This window comes from Natator depressus, chromosome 18, assembly GCF_965152275.1.
Source record: "Natator depressus isolate rNatDep1 chromosome 18, rNatDep2.hap1, whole genome shotgun sequence".
Classification (NCBI taxonomy): Eukaryota; Metazoa; Chordata; order Testudines; family Cheloniidae; genus Natator; species Natator depressus.
The window spans coordinates 19,327,365-19,345,950 of record NC_134251.1 but is presented as its reverse complement, the minus strand read 5'-3'; the positions used below and the strand labels follow the sequence as shown (position 1 = coordinate 19,345,950).

The 18,586-nt window shown below is 41.9% G+C and overlaps 1 protein-coding gene across 2 annotated transcripts in view; it reads right to left on the bottom strand.

Moving 5' to 3' along the window:
- PRDM16 (PR/SET domain 16) overlaps positions 1-18,586 on the bottom strand; it is a 436,087-nt gene that overhangs the window by 329,662 nt on the left and 87,839 nt on the right. The gene's annotated exons all lie outside the window — the stretch shown is intronic.

The following is an 18,586-nucleotide window of genomic DNA, read 5'->3' as shown; positions in this document are numbered from 1 at the left end:
TGGCTGTGGCTTTAAGAAGGATCAGGGGTTGTCAAATGGCTTTGAGGGGCTCTGATGCATCAAGTCAGGTTGTGCCAATCAGATTGCAGAAGCCTGAATTGATGGATGACAGCAAAGCAAGTCGCTTTACGGGCATCTCTCTATCATATACCTTAGCAAAGTTTTGCTGAGCACAGAAGGTTTTGTGGAGGGCTTGTTATGGGCAGCTTTTGGCTTGGGACCACAGGGAGTCAGTGACATGCTGGACACTCAAGCAGAAGTGAGCTTCTGATGAACTGTTAAACTCATTTCCAAACATGATTCGGCATGACAAAACACACACACCACGGTATGTATAGTACAGCAGTCCTGCTTTTTTTGGTGGGGGGAGGGAACCACACACACAAACAAATAAAGCCAAACCCTTCTCAGGTATTTTTCCACCTGCTTGGCTTGCACAGGACTATAGCAGAGCAAATAAAATATCCACAATATCAGCAGATAGCACAGTTCATGGTTAATTTCAAGTAACAAAGAACACACCTCTTCAGAAACGGTGCCTGGCAGATCAAACAAATTTAAAAAAAAAACATCTTTGGAATGGTGGCTGTGCTAGGCATCCAAGCATCAGAAAAGCAAATGTAAGCAGGCCAATTGATGCAAAACATAAGTCTATACTTTGAGAAGAGGGTAAAACTCTCCACCCCCTACTAGCAGGATTTTCGTATTATTTACTATTTTTATTACAGTAGCAGCTAGAGGCCAGAAATGAGATGTGTCTGGCCTATTGGGACTGTAAAGCTCTTAAAGGAAGGAACCGTGTCTTACTCTGTGTTTGTACAGCACCCAGCGCAGTGGAGGCCTGATCTTGGCTGGGGCCTGCAGACACTATTGTAATACAAATAATAAACACCAGGCCTGGCAGCAGGGCCAATAGAAGTAATAATACCCATTTGCCTTTCTATATCACTCATCATATTCCAAATGCCTTACAAACACTAATTAATCCTTGCAACACTCCATGAGAATTAAGAATAAACCTCCTTATAGACAGGAGAGTGCAAAATTTTCAGTTACAGGGCTCCCCCCTGGCCCTGCAACCTACCTCTGAAGCATGTGTTATTGGAATGCCCTGGTATGACAACTCCAAGTGTCAACAACTCACTTTCACAGAGGGGTGAACAGAGACTCAGAGGGAATAGGGCCGTAATTACTGACTACAGTAAGAGCTGAGGATGCTAAACAGAGGAATCGTTTTGAATGAAGGACCCATTGATTTCACACTTGTGAAGATGGGCAATTAGGGGCTCTAGGGCTTAGTTCTTTTTCTTTTTAAAGTTTTTAGTTATTTTTGAAAAATCAGGTCCTTCATTTAGGTGCCTAAACATGGAGTTTGGTGTTTAAAGTTAGGCCTCCAAGTGTGAAAATTTTGGCCTACAGGATTTGCCAAAGTTCATCCAACGAGTGAGAAAGGAAGCCCAAGAGTTCAGACCTCCACTCACCTGCTTCAACCCACGCTGTGTTTATCAAGCAGATTTCTAGAAACCAGCTCCTAAAACTACTCGGTCAGAGAACTGAGTGCTGCAAATAAGGAAGATGAACCCTGATTAATGGGGCATCTCTGGGTAAAATAATGTTAGAACAATAAGGAATCCGAGAGATCGAACTTTTGAGAAATGGACTAAACCAAGAGTGGCCAACCTGGGGCTCCGGAGCCACACGCGGCTCTTCAGAAGTTAATAGGCGGCTCCTTGTTTAGGCACCGACTCCGGGGCTGGAGCTACAGGCGCCAACTTTCCAATGGGCCAGGGGGTGCTCACTGCTCAACCCCTGGCTCTGCCACAGGCCCTGCCCCCACTCCACCCCTTCCTGCCCCCTCCCCTGAGCCTGCACTGCCCTCGCTCCTCCCCCTCCCCCACAGAGCCTCCTGCACGCCACAAAACAGCTGACCGGCAGGTGTGGGAAGGGAGGGGGAGGCGCTGATTGGCAGGGCTGCCGGTGGGTTGGAGGCGCTGGGAGCGGGGGAGGGAGCAGATGGGGGCCCACTGACGTATGACTGTGGCTCTTTGGCAATGTACATTGGTAAATTCTGGCTCCTTCTCGGGCTCAGGTTGGCCACCCCGGATTAAACTAACCCATCCTGTAACTACTAATTGGCCCATCCTCATAAGTATGAAGTTAACAGGTTATTCATTTAAAATTATTCCTCTGCTTCAGATGGGCATCTCAACAAAGCTTTTCTTTTCAGCTTCACTGTAATCTGCTGCCCCATCACAGTACAGTCCGTGTTCACCAACACTTACATCCTTCCTTACCCAGGCAGGAAGGGTTAATGTTTGTATTTCAACCCCCTCTATTTAATAGGAGAGTTTATTTTCTGCTATTTGACCCTGTGCTGAGAAACATCCACACTCACCAATTTCTCTCTCTCTCTCCCTCGTTTTAAAAATCTCTAGTTCTAAATGGAAGACAATAAAATATCATCATTACAGTTTGGTCTTAGATTAGCAAGAGGGCAATAGCGCCGTGGCTCTAAATCTAGTGCACACCTTTCCCCCCTCAGGATAAAGGAAGGGAGAGCAATGTGATGGCTCCTTCCACCTTCCTGATTTATAAGCGTCTCGGACTATAGGTCAAATGAATGAAAAGCATGAGGGGAGCGTGCTGCAGGAACAAGCGCTGGGTGCGATAGCAGCCCGGGCGTGCAGAGGAGATAGCTAACCCTACTCAGTCAGACAAATTAGATAATTAAATGGAAACAGGCTAGATGAATTGCACTTTCTTAATTGGGTTATCAGGAAACAATAGTGGCTATGAATGACCTCACTGTCTGTGTAGTCTAACACTTCTCTGAAGGAACTAGGAGGGAGTTACTTGTCTAGGCTTGGGTTATTGTTGGCCTAGAAAACGAATGCTTAAGAACAACATTTTGTATTCCCCCACCCCACTAAAAGCCATTACAGATAAAAATCTAGGTTGGCCGGGGTGGGGATGGGGGCAGGGGAAAGAAGGAATGAATGAACTCTGCATTAAAATAAATAGCTCTCTCACCAAAAGTTAACTGATGTCCAGTAGATCATCTTCTGTGAAGGCTGAGCTCCCCCAAACACAACAGCTTTGTCACCACGTGTGGAATCATTCTTAGTAGTTTGTGGGGGGAGGTATGTGGATGGGGCCGGGGAGATTGACAGGCTATCACAGTGCTTGTAAGATGTTGCAGGGAATTAGTTTTCTAGAGGCAAAAAGCCCTGGAATAAGTTAGAGTCTGCCCCCAGCTGGACCAAAGAGCCCACTGTCTTCTCCGTATTTCAGGCCAAATTCTCTTGCCCTTCACAAAGCCATGCAACATGCTTTGCCAAAGTCAGTCCTGTGGGGATGACCTTACCCCACCCTGTCCCTGAAGCCCCTGTGCTGTATCTGCACCTCCCATGACTACAGTAGCAGCTGCGCCCCCTTACTGCCACGTGTGCAGGACAGAGCAGACACTGTCTAGACCCCAAGACTCTGTGTTGTGTGTGGCTCAGCCCCTGCCTCCCACACTCCAGTGCTCCATAACTCACAGGATATGTGGAGACTCCTGATTTATGCCGTCACTGGAAAGAAACAGTTCAATTTAGCAGGCTTGATCCACAACCTTTCTCATTCCCCATCCTCCCTCACTGATGCATCAAAGTTTGGAATCAGGCTCACAACACTCAGTGGAAAAGAATACCAAAAATGACAACCCTAGTGACAACAAAATAATGGATACTATGTTCTTCCAAATAGCGCTCTACATCTCCCCAGCTCTTTCGACTGGTGCTTTATGAATGCCTTGTTTAGAAGCAGACTCCACCTCCACTCTCTCTTGCAAGTCACACCCCTGCACCCGCCCACTCTGGCTGAGCAGTGCTAGTGAGCAGCTGCATTTCTCTTCCGTACAGTGGAGGGCAGTTTTGCAGGCCTCCAATGCATGCTTTTAAAAAAATATGTGAATTTGTTGGGACTAGCAACATTTGAATGCTTTGAGACATGCCACCTATTAAGCAAAAAGGTGATTATGATTTACATCTTATCACCACGTCCTATCCAAGAGATAAAGGAGATGCATTGGAAGCCCCTGTAGTAAACAATTTATAAGAAAGGTTTATTTTAAAATACTCTCAAGGTTTTGTCCTTGGTGCCACTGTGTTGTTGTTCCCAGGCGCACCATAGAAGAGGTAATCAATCCTTCCCCAGGACTTTTTAGGAAAAGCCACACAAAACAATTGGCATGTGTAACTTTGCAAGAGACACAATAGCCAAATGCAGGGGGAGGAAAGAAAAGTGCACACTTAAAAATCACATTTAAAGGAGAGTACTGGCATATGGCTTACGTTTATAGAAACCTCTCTCAACTCAAGAACCCCAAGGCAACAGGATACATGGAAGCCTAAACTCAGCATAGGCTTCAAATTGCCGGACTGCAATCTACTGTTAAAATAGCCTTTTGATTGAATTAATGATTGTTATGATCTGACTGGTGCTCAGCTATTAATGTCCTGAAATTGATTCTAATTCCACACAATTCCCATTTGCTTCCGTGTCCCGTTTACAAGACAGAAAGTGGTTGTGCCTGACAAATTAATGGCAACATTACATTACAGGATGTGTGCAGCTTGTTGGCTTTAATTTTAAAACCCTTCCTTTAAGACAATGCTACCTAAAGCTACTTTTAACTCAAGGTTCTTATTAAGATACCACTCTCTCTATTCTTATTTTTATTCAATATGACAGGAAACCAAAAACACGAAGTGTAGACTTTTTATCTAAGTCTCCATGAGATCTAATGAAAAACATAGCCAGGGGCTTTATCCAAGAAAATGTTTAGAATTCTGAAACTAGAAAACTGCTACTGACATTCGTCATCTAGTTACCATGGATGAGACATTGGCAAGCTCCGGTATGATGTTACCCAGATGATAAATAGTTTAAAACATATAAAAAATTAAGTTCTTTCCCATTCTATAGCACCTTTTATCCAAGGATCTCAAAGCACTTTAGAAATGTTGACTCTCAGAGACCCCATGTAAGCAGCAGGGCATCATTGTCTTCATTTTTAGCAGGGACAGGCAACCAGAGGCACAGAGAAAGCAGATCAAGATAATACAGTGAGTCAGTGATACAGCGGGAATTAAATCCAGGTGTCCTGCTTCCAGATCTCCTGCTCTTACTGCTGGATAATGCTGACACACTGCATTTGGTGCTTGCAAACATGCATGCAGAAAAATGAAAGTCTCATATTAATTGATTTATGCAGGACAATCACACATCTCTTTGTGAGTAGTCCTGTGCAAAAACCAGATATTTTTGCTAGTCTTCATGGATTAAAGTATCACCAAGGCCTGTAGGTAAACGCAACCATTCATAGGAAAAAATAGCAGAATTTCACTTGCTCTTGATAAAATTTAGGAATTTGTCCCAACTAGAAACGTTGAGATTTTCAAAGCTACCTAAAGGGATCTGGATGCTCAGTTCCTAGTAGTGAACCTACAGGAAATGGATATTTTTTATCAGCAGGTGAGGTTCTTTTTATCCAGCAATAGATACAACAAAAATAAACACAACTATGGCCATAATGTATTGTGCTAACCAATGAAAAGCACGAAAATTAGTAAGGGCAAAGTTTTCAAAGTTTGAAAACTTTGAGGCCACTAGAATTAGACACCCAAAGCCACACCTTAGTCCTCTAAATAATTATCCGGAATTTCAGTGCGCTGAAAATCCAGAACTTGCGCTGAAATCAAGCAGAGCAATTATTTAGTTTAATTTCAGTCACCAATATTAAAAAAATGTTTAAGAAAAATATTTCTATTTTATTTGGGTAATCAATTAATTTGTCCCTAAGATACCAGGCACAGGGCTAAAACTTGCTTTTGAATGCACTCATTCAGCACCCATTAAAATCAGTGGTCCAATGAATGTTTTCTCAAGACCTGTATCCTGCTCCCACTAAAGTAAAGGGGAAAATTTACCCTTATGTGTTAGACTAATGTGAATAGGTTCAGTCTCAAAAGATTAAGTTGATTTAAATGCATCTTCCCCAGTCCCACTTTAAAATTGAGCAGAGTTAATTATGTCACCAGAATTTATCTTCTGAATGGATATTTGCTTGGTATATTATTTACACTACTTTGTAATGAACTCGGCACTTTCCTACTTTTCTCTCAGGGAGCAGCAATCGAAGACAAAAGCCTGCAAACGAGAGACAAGGGCAGAGGCCATGTCCAACTTTGATATCTTGTTGATAACATATTGTACAATTAGATCAATTTGACAATTTCCATTATGGCTGATAAAATATTTATTGAGCCTTGGAGATGATGTCTGATCCCTGTGCCATTTGTTTTACTAATGGTGGAGATACTTACCAAATCAGTAAAAAGCATTCAAATCTCAGATCCTCATAGCCTCCCTTACATTAGATTTGCAAATTACTGGCTCAAGTCATAAATTACAGCACAGCACAGCCAGACTGATGCCAAACTGACAAGTCAGGTAGATGGCTTGCGATGACATTGTTTCATAGAAGCATTAATCATAGCAAGAAAGAAAATATTCTCAAATTGGTCCATAAGTCTAAATATTAAGGAATGAGAAGCAGTTTGCTGGGAGATAGCTTTAGCTGGAGCTGGAAATGAAAAACTCTTTCTATTATTTAACAAATCATCTTAATAATATCTTAAAGCTCAAGTTCCAGGAAGCAAAGAAATTCAGACTCTTTTCCATTTACTCTTTATCCTCATTGCTCTTTAATAAGAATATTAATATAGTGGAGACTGGCTCAGAAGCAAACTGTGTTGTATTTTTATGTCATAGTTTAAGTTAAAAAAAGGGATAAATATTGAAAGAAAGGAACATTTTAATTCCCATGTTTACACTATTTGCTTTGTCAGCAGCACCAACAGGGGCTATAGCCCCTCATCTGGTGTTATGTTCAAGGTCAAGTGTATGTTTACTTATGCACGGGTCATGCTTATTAAAATCAGATAAGGTGCAAAATCCAGTTTACTAAGAAACACTGAACCATAGGCTTGTAATCTTCAGGAAAAATGTACATATACTGTTGTTGATTAATACAGGCCCTGCTGATTAATTTGGGAAAAAACGCCACCTTACAGAGATGATTATACAATATATGGCTTAAAATGCTTCCCTACTAATGGCATTGTCAAAAATCAGAGCCTTACAGTACATTGACCAAGGGAGATTCATAGCATGGGTTGACTGAAGTAAATTGAAGGGGACATATTTGTCTAGCAGACATAATTAAAAGGTATAATACCCGTACTAGAGGTCAGAGTTGTAGAGTCCTAAGGCAAAGGCAGTTTGAAAGAACAAGCTATGGAATAAAGGAATGAAGAATTATGTTGGTCAAGAGTCTCTGAGGCCTCTCTCACTAAAAATATGAAGGCTTGTTTTGGCAGCCCTGATACTCATGTTTTCCTAACTAGCAACCATTAATATCAAGCCAGATTTTCAAGGATTCAGTATCCCTAGTGGGAGTCAGCTCCCACTGTGACATTCATGGCCAGATTTCTCAAAAGAGCTCGGCACCCAACATGCAGCCAATGCGCTGAGCAATTCTGAAAATCTAGCGACTTATTTAAGTGTCTCAATGGGAGCGGAGCTCATCTAAGAATCTGGCCCAATGACTAAACTCTTCCCATTTGAAGACAAAAAGAGGTTTTTTCTTCTTCACTATACATGCAGTTCCCAGCAATGTTAATGGGAGCTCCTGGAATACATAACAGATAATTCCAATAATGGAATAGATCTCCACAAACCAGCTGGATTGAAGAAATAGCCAGTGGTCTTTGGAGGCTCAGGAAAAAGTTTGGTTCACTAATATTTTTTCCTAGTACTCAAATTCCCACACCACAGATTTCCAAAGGCACTTCATTTCCCACCTGCAGCACCCATTGCTGTTTCCTGCCGGTTATCTCATTCAGTTCTGCCGGTGCACCTCAGAGTCAGGACAGCAGCACCCCCTTGCAATTACGCTTGTTTGCTGTGACTGTGGGAGAAGGCTGCTGCACCTTTAAGAGTGAAATCTCAGAGCAGTACGGTCTGTTTTGTTTGAGATAGCAAAGTTATTGTCCTTTGCGGCTGTCTGGCAGCCCCTCATGTCCCCAGGATTTATCTCACACACATGATGCAGCTTTGCGGAAGGGATCGGGAGGGACTTTGCATTCCTCGAGTAGGATGATATGGGTTTGTATCTAAATCTGTTCCATATGACCCACCTCACATGGCTGCTGTCTGGCCGATGCACTTGGAAAGGTCAAGGAGCGTTTCAGCTGAGGCTTCAGAGTCAGAGGGTTGATTAACAAACACTCCTGCTGATGGAATCAGGGCTTAGGAAAGAGGTTGTGAACATTCCCCACCCTTTGCACAGAGATGGGGATGTTTGTGGGCAATGAGCAGCACAGGTGTGAGTTTGCTTTTTTCAGAGTGTCACAACCCTTCTTCCCTCCCTCCAACGTCTAAAGCAAGTAAACCTCAAAACATTTAAAGTCTGGGATAGGTTAGACCCTTCTGAGTCTGCCACAATTGGCTGGAAAACTCACATTTAAAAAAGATTTCTTGCCAGATCGCTGGCAGAATCAGCATTTCTTAGAATAATTTTGGCTTTTTGTTGCCGGTGGTTTTTTGTTTGGGTTTGGGGGTTTGGGGGATTATTTGTTTTTTGCACACTTCTGTCAGAAGCTGAAGGTGGAAAGTTGAGTGAAGAAAATTATCTGAACATTGACAGAGATGAACCTGAATCTCCTTGCTGAACACCACAAACTTTGGCAAAGTCCGGATGCCAAACTTCCCAGGTGGCATATCTCTGTAGTGAGCGAAAGGAAACCCCCCAGAATGGGACGTGGATCCAAACTTTGTTGCTCAGGCTCATCTGTGTTCTAGAATCTTAGAAAGGATGTCCTGCTCAGTTTCACATCTAAAAATGGCCAAAGATGTGCAGGGTGCGTTTACTTTATTTGAACCAGTTCATCTTTCCCTAAACACTACATCCTCATTATGCATCAAATAGTACAAGTGCACTCATAAAAATGAAGTTCTCAAAGGCTGTCTCGAAGTCACTGAATCAGATTTGCTGTATGTATATCAACCCAGCATTTCAATAATACAGGATATTTGTTGGGAGGAGAGGCCTAGGAGCAGAGGGATAGCTACCAATGGGCTGATGATTTTCTCCTGTATGCGTTGACTGGTGAATTGAGCAGAGATTTTACCTGGGGAAAGGGACACAGACAGTCACTGCCCCAAAGACCTTCCAATCTTTCTGTTCTGTGTTTGTACAGCACCCGGTCCATAATCAGGGCTCCTAAGTGCTTTGTAATACAAATAAATAATAATAATAATTTGAAAGGAATCAACTAATCTGACCTTGGGATGCCGGCTATTCTTCAACTGGAGAAGAATTTTGTCAACGGTTCTGCTGCACTTTCTCGCCATTTGGAGCCTGAGATCAGAGAGTCAAGCTGGAATCTCTCTTTCTGGCTCATGCACCACCACCAATAAAAGATTCTCCAAACATTCTGCCCTCTCTTAAATCTATGCAACTCCAGTGTCTTCCAGTTATGGTCTCACTTGCACCCGCCCTATTACCTTCAAGCCATGCTCCCAGACACACCTGTAACTGCCTTATTGCTGTCAACAGACTGGCACAGCTCTAATTGAGGGCAGAATCTAGCCTGGCTATTGGAATTTAGTAATTCTCTTGTGGAATCTTGAGTCAGTGGCTAACAGGAGTAAAATAAATGCTGTCACTCTAATCAGCCGACTGGACCAACAACGGGCCAGGGGCAGCCCTGTGGAGTGAAAGGGGCCGTTTTTTTATACAGACACATTTCAGACTGTACCGTCTATAGACTCAAATCTTCCCTTTTATACTACCTGCAATGAGTGACATGACACCAAGGGTGGTGGAGTCCTAAATTCCACTGGAAGATGCCCTTGCTAATGGTCCACAGTCAGAAAAGCCATGTGCAACCTCTTATCTCCTCACTATCCCAAGGCTCTTTACCCCTCTCTTCCTCGAACACAGCTGGCCACCTCTGGGGTCCAGAGCAGCTGACAGGTGAACATAGACCCCATAGCATGCTACACAGGAGAGAAGGGTGGGCCCTTTTGGTTTGAGACACCTAAGCAAACCCCTCCTCCTCTCACAGAAAATACAAAGAGATCTCTCATATCTGTATGCAGATTACAGGCCTCTGGGGTTTTTTTGTCTAATCTGAAAGTGACCGACCCAGTATAGCTTGTTGTTTCTCCATTTATGTACCACGGATGGATGAAATGCTCTGACCAGCTCTAGTTTGCTATAACTTGGACTCACTGGGAGCAAAATTATTGTGTCATGCATGAACTTTGATTTAACGAAGAATAGAGTGGTTGGCCATTTACCCTATATTTTAGGAGAGGGGATAGGTTAGTACTCTTTCACCTTTGGATTGATACTCTCAGATAAACTTCGGCTAGCTCCCTAGTAGGAGCCAATTGGATGTTTTTTTCCCTAGTCCAGTACAAAACCACAACAATAATCTGGCTTACAGCTGGCAGTCTGTATTCAGGAAGAATTTAGGCAGAAGGATGCTGGAGATCAGGACTGAGGTGTAATTTTCTTTCACTCAAGAAACAGAATAGCAAGGAATTGGCCCCCTCGGACTGGAAGAGGCAGACAGGTGTCCTCGTTCTAGAACAGTCGAGGCTGAGCTGCAGATCTGCACTGAGGTACAAAATGGCAGAGCGTGAGCTCTAGAATGGCAGGAGCGCCTGCACGTTAGGCTCTCTTGTGCAATACCTGTCTGAAAATGATAGGCAGATTTACATATGCCGATAGGGTTCTCCAGAACTAGCTGCTAAATAAACTCACCCATGTTTTCATGCCTCTTTATTTGTTGCAGAGAACTGAATCTAGAAAAGCTATTGTAAATTTGGGCCTCTCAATCAAATAAAAAACTGAGCAGAAACTTTCAACAGACTAACCAGCAGCCAGTGTTTAACATTCTATGGGCAGAGCCATTAATTAAATGATCCAGAACCTGAAGTCACAAGAGGGAAATATTTTGATTTAAATCCATTCCTTAAGTTATTCCTGGTGATCACCATCCGAGACAGAACAGAAGCCAACAAAGAATAAAGGGAAGATGCTCAGAGGGTCTTTTAAGGTTCTAAACAGATGGCGGAAGAAAAGAAAGATCATTTTAACCAAAAAATAATAGCAATATTTTGGGGAGGTCTTCTTAATATAAATCTTTCTGCTGCCGTCTTTGCAGCCCAAGGGTGCAAAGAACAGAAAAACTGAACTGAGCTGGGGTATGCCACGTGCTCTGTCTTGTTGAGAGGTTTGTATGTAGCACTGAATACCTGTTTCTCTTCAAGTAACATGACCCCCATAATTACCAATATCCACTCAAGTGGGGATGGTGTTCTCTGCTCACAGTAAGAATAATAAGGAAGCAGGTATATGAAAGACACAATGCTTAAAATAAATCCACTCTGGCACATTACATCAGACGGGTTTCAGTAATATTTTGTGCCTCTATTTAAGGTATGATGGCTTAACATGGTCACGTGACATAAAGATTTGTTTGGAGGTGGCAGGATTAGAGAAATTTGCTTGTTGCCATTAGCTCAATTGGTGAAACCAATTGAAACACTTTGCAATTGGTTTGGGCACAACTCAGTCCATTCTCAGCTCAAGAGCTGAACTATGTTAAGTTATCCCTTGTTCAAACTGCGACCAGAACACCTTTAACTGGATTTTTTTAAAATCCTTTCCAGCTGTAAACATTATGGTGATTATAATATGATAAAGTAGAGAGACCATCACTTTACATCCATGTGCACAGAGGTGAAAGGTGCCAGACAGACAGTCTTTAACAACGAAGTCTTGTATTTGTCCAAAACTCATGTAGATTAGGGACACGGCAGTGGAGTCTGTCCCACCTCTCCTACCTGCCAATAAACCTCAACACAGAATGGAAGGAGTCACCTTTAAAAATGAAAGGAAAGTCCCTTTCCCATGGCCAGTTCAGTCATGGACCTCCAACCAGGCTGCTGCTTACTCTACATTAAGATGGTGGATTTGTTTGTTAGGAACAGACTCATTTCCCACAGGCCACCAAAAAGCCGCCAAAGCAAAACTTTTTGGACATTGACCTGGATTTGCACCTAGAGGGCTGGAGATTTAGGGTTCCCATTACCAGTCCCCTGAGCCATCAGGTCCCTTTGATTTGGTCCCTCCTGTCTCTTCAATGAAATATGAAACGTTAATTCCTTAGAGAGTTAAATATAAGACCATATTCATGCACTATGATTACTGAGCAGAAAAAGGATTAGCTGGCACCTTTTGCAAAATTAGCATTTGTTCCCCAAATATAAACTTCAGGTTTAATAGCTTAAATCTCTTTCCACTTTCAGAGAGGTAGGGTAACACTGTCAATGTCACCTGTTTTCAAACAGATTTGGGCACTTTGGAGCCTAAGTCTTCTTGAAAGTCAGTATCATCTAGATGATTTTGAAAGTATTATCCATAATGTATTGTTCATTCAATATGAATACCATTAACCCAGAACCCACTGAAATTAACACTGGAAAGAAGAGTATTACATGAAATTTTCTATCAGTGGCAGAAAAGTTTGCTAACTACTCACTCCAACACATCTTGTGGGTGGCCAATGGTTTTACTGCTGCACTAGCAACTCTGACTTTTAATCCCCCTGCTAATACCCCAACCTGATTCGCTTTACTGGCGATAGATAAGTCATGTTTCTGGGTCCCGCACACAGCGACCGGACACCACCTCACCGTGGCTTGCAGGCAAGCTCTATCGTTAAACAAAAGGCAGCCTGTTTGGTCACCCTTCCTTCAGAGAGGCTTAAGAACATTTTTGTCATTTTTGAACAGCTAATATCATGTGGGGGGGGGGAAGTTGTCTAATCTCTTTAAATTTAATCTTTACTTTTTGAAAACTCTGGGTACAGATGCTTAGTATGGAGTATGTTCCATTACACTAATTAGGTCCAGATTACCTGAAACAGTATGACTCCGCACCAGCTTGATTTAAATTCTTCCCCCTGCTCACCCCTTCTTCTCTAAGGTCACACAGTTTGGAGTTTATTTATTTATTGCCTCTTTTCTTCCCCCCCCACCAGTTTTATCTGATGAGGTTCTTTTATTGTCTATTTTATGGGACTATGGACCATATTCTTCGCTGGTATGAATTGGTGCCCAGAGACATCAACAGAGCTGTGCCAATATGCAACAGCAGAATTTAACCCTACTTATATTTTGCATGGCTTATGCCCTTTAGTGGTTTTTTTAAAACAGTCTTTCTTTATGAGAGATGACAGCTAATTTTTATTGATTATTTCTTTCATCGTTTTTAAAGACTTGTTAAACTCTAAGCACTTTACACCTATTAAAACAAATAATTGACATAAAAAAGTGAGAGAGGATACAAGATACTTGATGGGCACCCAAAAAATGACAGAAGTCAGTCACCTTAATAACTTCTATCCATCAATACACCCACTTATATCACACCATCAACCCACCTGTTCCTGAAATGCTCCTCGAAACAAGGCACGTATGGGTTTCATTTTTTTGATTTGTATTTACAGACTTGTGGTTTCATCAATTCAAAATGGGTGGAAACACCTAAGACGACAAGGGGTAACATTTTTCAAAAGCTGCTAATTCACTTATGAGCCTAAGTCCCATTGAAAGTTAATGTCGGTTGAAAATGGGACTTCAGCATTTCAAAATTTTTATTCCGGGTCTTATGTCACTTGAGTCCTATAACTAGTTACCTAAGACAAATAAGTCCATTGAAAACAAAGAATATAAACAGAGCTATTTGTTTTTACTCAGACTCCTTTAAATAGGGCTGTTCATGGAGGTTCTAATCTCTCATTATGTTATTCCCTGTACATGCATATATTCTACATAGACAAACATAATTTGTTCTTATTTCTCCTATTTCAAATCTACACTTAATTTTTTAATGAAGACTTAAATTAAAACAAAAGAGAAAAACCCTGTTTCAAGCTGCCGTGTAGCAGATGATGGCTATAAGCAGAAGGCTTGGTCCTAAAGCCAACTGAAGCTGAGAGTCAAACTGTGAAAGTAAAAGGAGGCTAGAACAGGCCCAAGCTCTGCCAATAAGCATGTGCATGTCTGAAAATTTTTTCACTTAGCAAATACAGCCTCCTGAGATTCACTGTAGAACAAGCCCGTGCTTCAGTTGCAGGAAGAAGAGTTGTGTGAAAGGGAAGTCAGTTAAGCAAAAATACGCTAACTACTTGAGAATTACCACCTAAAACCGTAGAAACAGTTTGAAGTGGGTGTTAATTAGCGCTATGTGAATCTCATGGCCTTTGGATTGGTATGGGGTTAATCAAAGCTGAACGTTCCAGTGCTCACCCAAAACACACAAACTTCCTGAGCTCGCAATATCAGGACAACATGCTCCGAGGAGATTTCTTCACTTCCTGCTCCCACTCCAGGTGGAAAATAATACACCTGGTGCGGAGCATGGTGGAAATGGAAAAGAAAACACAGCCCAAATGGTCCCTTTAAAAAAAATGTTGTAGATTCAGAGGCTGGGGGAGGAGAGGGGGCCCTGTTATTGTCTGTCAGTTCACACAGTGCTAGTGTCACTTAATTTTTTTAAATCAGGAACATGGCAAAACAAGTGGCCTGCACATCTCTGACAGAGCCTGGAAGGTCTTTTCCCCATGTCATGGTTTCAGTACCCATCCCCCACTGAAGTCCTTGCATCTTTGGTACCATTTTTCTAATCCCAGGACACAGAATACTAACTTTGCCCCTCTCCTTCATCAACCCGAGGGGTCGATGTTGAGCTGCAGGCGAGGGGATTTTCCCCTCCAAATCCAGGTTTGTTTATTTATTTAGTCAGGGCTTCTCAGTGGAGCTAGTTTCCAGAAGCTTATAAGGGAGACCGTCTATTATGATAACATAACTAAGAGATCAAGCAGCCCTAATAAATATGGTGACCACTTTTCATCGTGACCTAAGAACCCAAGCTTACTTTGTTATGTGTCCTTCCATCCTTGACATTGTACAATGCTACCTGAACTAGTTAAGGTGACCTGCTGGGCTCGTGCGTTGGAAACCCTGACGCATGGTTTAGTCTTAAAAGGGACATGGTCAAATCATCTAACCTCATGTTTGTATTTTGTTTTGCAAAGTTCCTTGTACTCTTTGTTTTTTATTTTGTCCCTCCCTAAGCCACTGGGAGATTGTAAAGATCTCTCTTTGAGAAGAGGGGTATATGCCCCTGGGCCCTGGTCTCATGGGCAATTCATTTGGCCTCTCTAAATTCTGCCTGCAATTCAGTTATATTTGACATTTGGTCACTTTCTGTCCTAAACTGCTGTATACTATTGCTGGGCACGGTTAAACAGTTTGCCTCTCTTCACCTCTAGAGGCTGCATTTCAGCAATGGACTTAACAGTCCCCGTATTTAGCTTGGAAAGAACTTGAGAAGCCTGTTGAATAAAACCCCTAGTATAAATGCAGGATTTCCTATAGCAGCATAAAGGATCTGGGTCTCGGTGCCTAACTCCCCTAGACTCTTGAAAATCCCAGCCCTAAAGTATCCGTAATTATACAACTAAGTAAAAAACATTTCAGATGTAATGAAAAATATTCCCAAAGTGCCCTTGTGAAGTGTGAATTTTCTTGCTTTGTCGTCTGTTCAAGCTCTAACCTTCTTTATGCACTGTAGTTTGTAGTGTGTCAATATTTACTTTCCTTTAGCGGTTAAATGCAGTTTGATGTTAATATGTAGGGGAGTTTTGCTAGAGCTTTGGAGTGGAAGTATTTGTATTTATTAGAGTTTGAGGTTGTGAATGTGTTTACTTGGCAGCTTTTTAAACACTGCTGCACTAAATTAAACTAAATGAGCAGCATGGGGTTATACAGGGATAAAAAGGCAGAATCTGGCCCCGTAATGTATATTTCTTTTTCTTAATATACCTCCCAAGACTTCTTCTTTCCTGGGGACATCCACAGCATTCTGCAGTCTTACAACATCTTCCATCACAGGATCTTAAAGCCTGGGTCAGAATGGGATAACTGAGGCACCCAGTTAGTCAGAGTGACTCAGAGACATCAAGAGCAATGGAACCTGATCCCCAGTCCCACTCGCTAACCCCGAGACTATTTGCGAATCGTTCTTTAAGCAATATCTGGAGGCAGTGGATGCAGGCAGCGCACCCTAACAAAGGCCCACTTTCAACAGATGAGCTCTACTGTCCTGGCTCACCTGAAGCTCTGCACTACTTAGCTGAAAAATTAATCAGAGGCAGTTGGTTTAACAACATTCTTTAATAGAAAGAAAAAAGAAAAGGAGTACTTGTGGCACCTTAGAGACTAACCAGTTTATTTGAGCATGAGCTTTCGTGAGCTACAGCTCACTTCATCTATGCATCCGATGAAGTGAGCTGTAGCTCACGAAAGCTCATGCTCAAATAAACTGGTTAGTCTCTAAGGTGCCACAAGTACTCCTTTTCTTTTTTCTTTTTACGAATACAGACTAACACGGCTGTTACTCTGAAACCATTCTTTAATAGGAAACTATTTAGAGATTGGTTGAAGAGACTGTATTCAAAGTGCTATCGAACCCATTTACACTAGCAAAGACAATAGTACACACACACACACACACACACACACTGTTTTTCATGCTCCAGGCCTCTGATCACCTGTGCTATGGTCAGGGAAGAATCCTCTCCCTCAGGCTCCAAGCTGCAGTTGTGTGCCGTTGTAATGATTCAGTGTAGACACTCACCACAGCAGTGGTTCTTAACCTTTACTGCAGCCTGCACCCCTTTGGTTTTCAAAATATGTTCTCGCACCCCCTATCAAAAATCGTTGAAGTAGGTCAGTTCTTTAAACCTAGATATATTTTTATTTGTATATTACAATAATTGTTAAAAAATGTATAATGTTAATAAATACACAGGTTTGATGAAACAAAGTAGTTGTACTTACGTGCCTGTGCTTAATTTGTGTTTTTGATGATTTACCTTCTACAAAAATCTGGCATGTCTCACACCCCCAGAAAGGGCATCTCGCACCCCAGGTTAAGAACCACTGCACTACAGCAATGGGGTGGGAGTGGATTTTTCACACCCCTGAGTGACCTAACTTTTTAGCGTAGACCTGGCCTCAGGTTCATTGAGTCAGGTGGTTTTTCCATCTTCCTCTGAAACCCCCAGCACTTATCAGTGTCAAAAGTTGAAAAAATAGCAGTTCTTATGTTCCAATCAAAACTGTCCTTACTGATCACTAAAAGAATCTGACAAGTTTCTTGGGATCTTCCTGCTTGTGGGATGCTCATTAATGGATGTTGTAAATTGTTTTGTAAATCTAAAACTCAGGTGTCACTAGGAAGGAGGGTTCCCCACCATGTCCATACATATATGAGGGATGGTTCAGGTACCATGTCAATGATGCAGAATGCCAGGGGATGAGAAGAGAGATGGAGGACTACGTAAACTCAGAGGTTTCAGAGAAAATAAAGTTGGTACGGTACTCAAAAGGAAATCACTGGTGATATAATAAGAGTTAGCTAAAATAGAAGGGTTTGGATATGGATATTTTGCCAGTCCATGAAAACCTCACCCCGTTGTTGGTAAAATCAAAATGAGAAGTGAATGTTATTCAGGGCTAGCTCATTACACACTTAAAATGTACACAGCACAAGAAAATGTACTGCAAAGGACAATCCTGAATTGGCTTAAGGTGAAATGGACTAAATAGATCCTCTTTATCTCCAACTTCTGTGATTATTTAATGCCATGCTGATTACTAGTTATCATGCACCTATGGTCAATACTAGGTGGTAATAATGTAATCTGTGCTATAGATGACAATGCTAGTGAAAGACAATAAAATACAAATGGGACATGTTATCAGAGTGACCTGACTCTTAGCCACACCTTCTTGTTATCAGCCTGTCCTTCAGCACAGAGCTGAGATTTCAGTTAATTATATCTATCAACAGAGAGGATCAGAAGCACAACAGAAAAACTCCGGTCTCTATCACAACCCAGCTTCTGAAATTCCCCACACAGTAGCCTCAATCTTTGGACTAGAGTCATGCTAATCACATAACTACACCCACTAAACTCTAATGTTGTGGGAGGGAAATGACATCACATGATACTACCAACGCTGGGATTACAGGAAACTAGCCAGAGTGAAGATGAGAATTGCTGCTACGAGTTACAGACAGTCACCCGCATGATATGCCAAAATGCAGTCAATGGACAATTACGATTTCAGGGCTGGAAAAATATATGCATTGAAGAGCTTTATTTCTGTGAGGACTCCCAAGGTCTTCACAGATTATAGAACTTCTTATGAAAGCAAAGTTACATCACTGGGTGAAGGTTTGAATTGTAAACTAACATGTTTCAAGGGCATGTACATACCATTGTGATTGGTACAATCTAAGTGCTGACTGAGAAAATCAAATATTCCAAAAAATATTTTCGTGTTGCCTTTAACACCTTTGATTATTAAACCTGAAAGAATTTTAAGAACT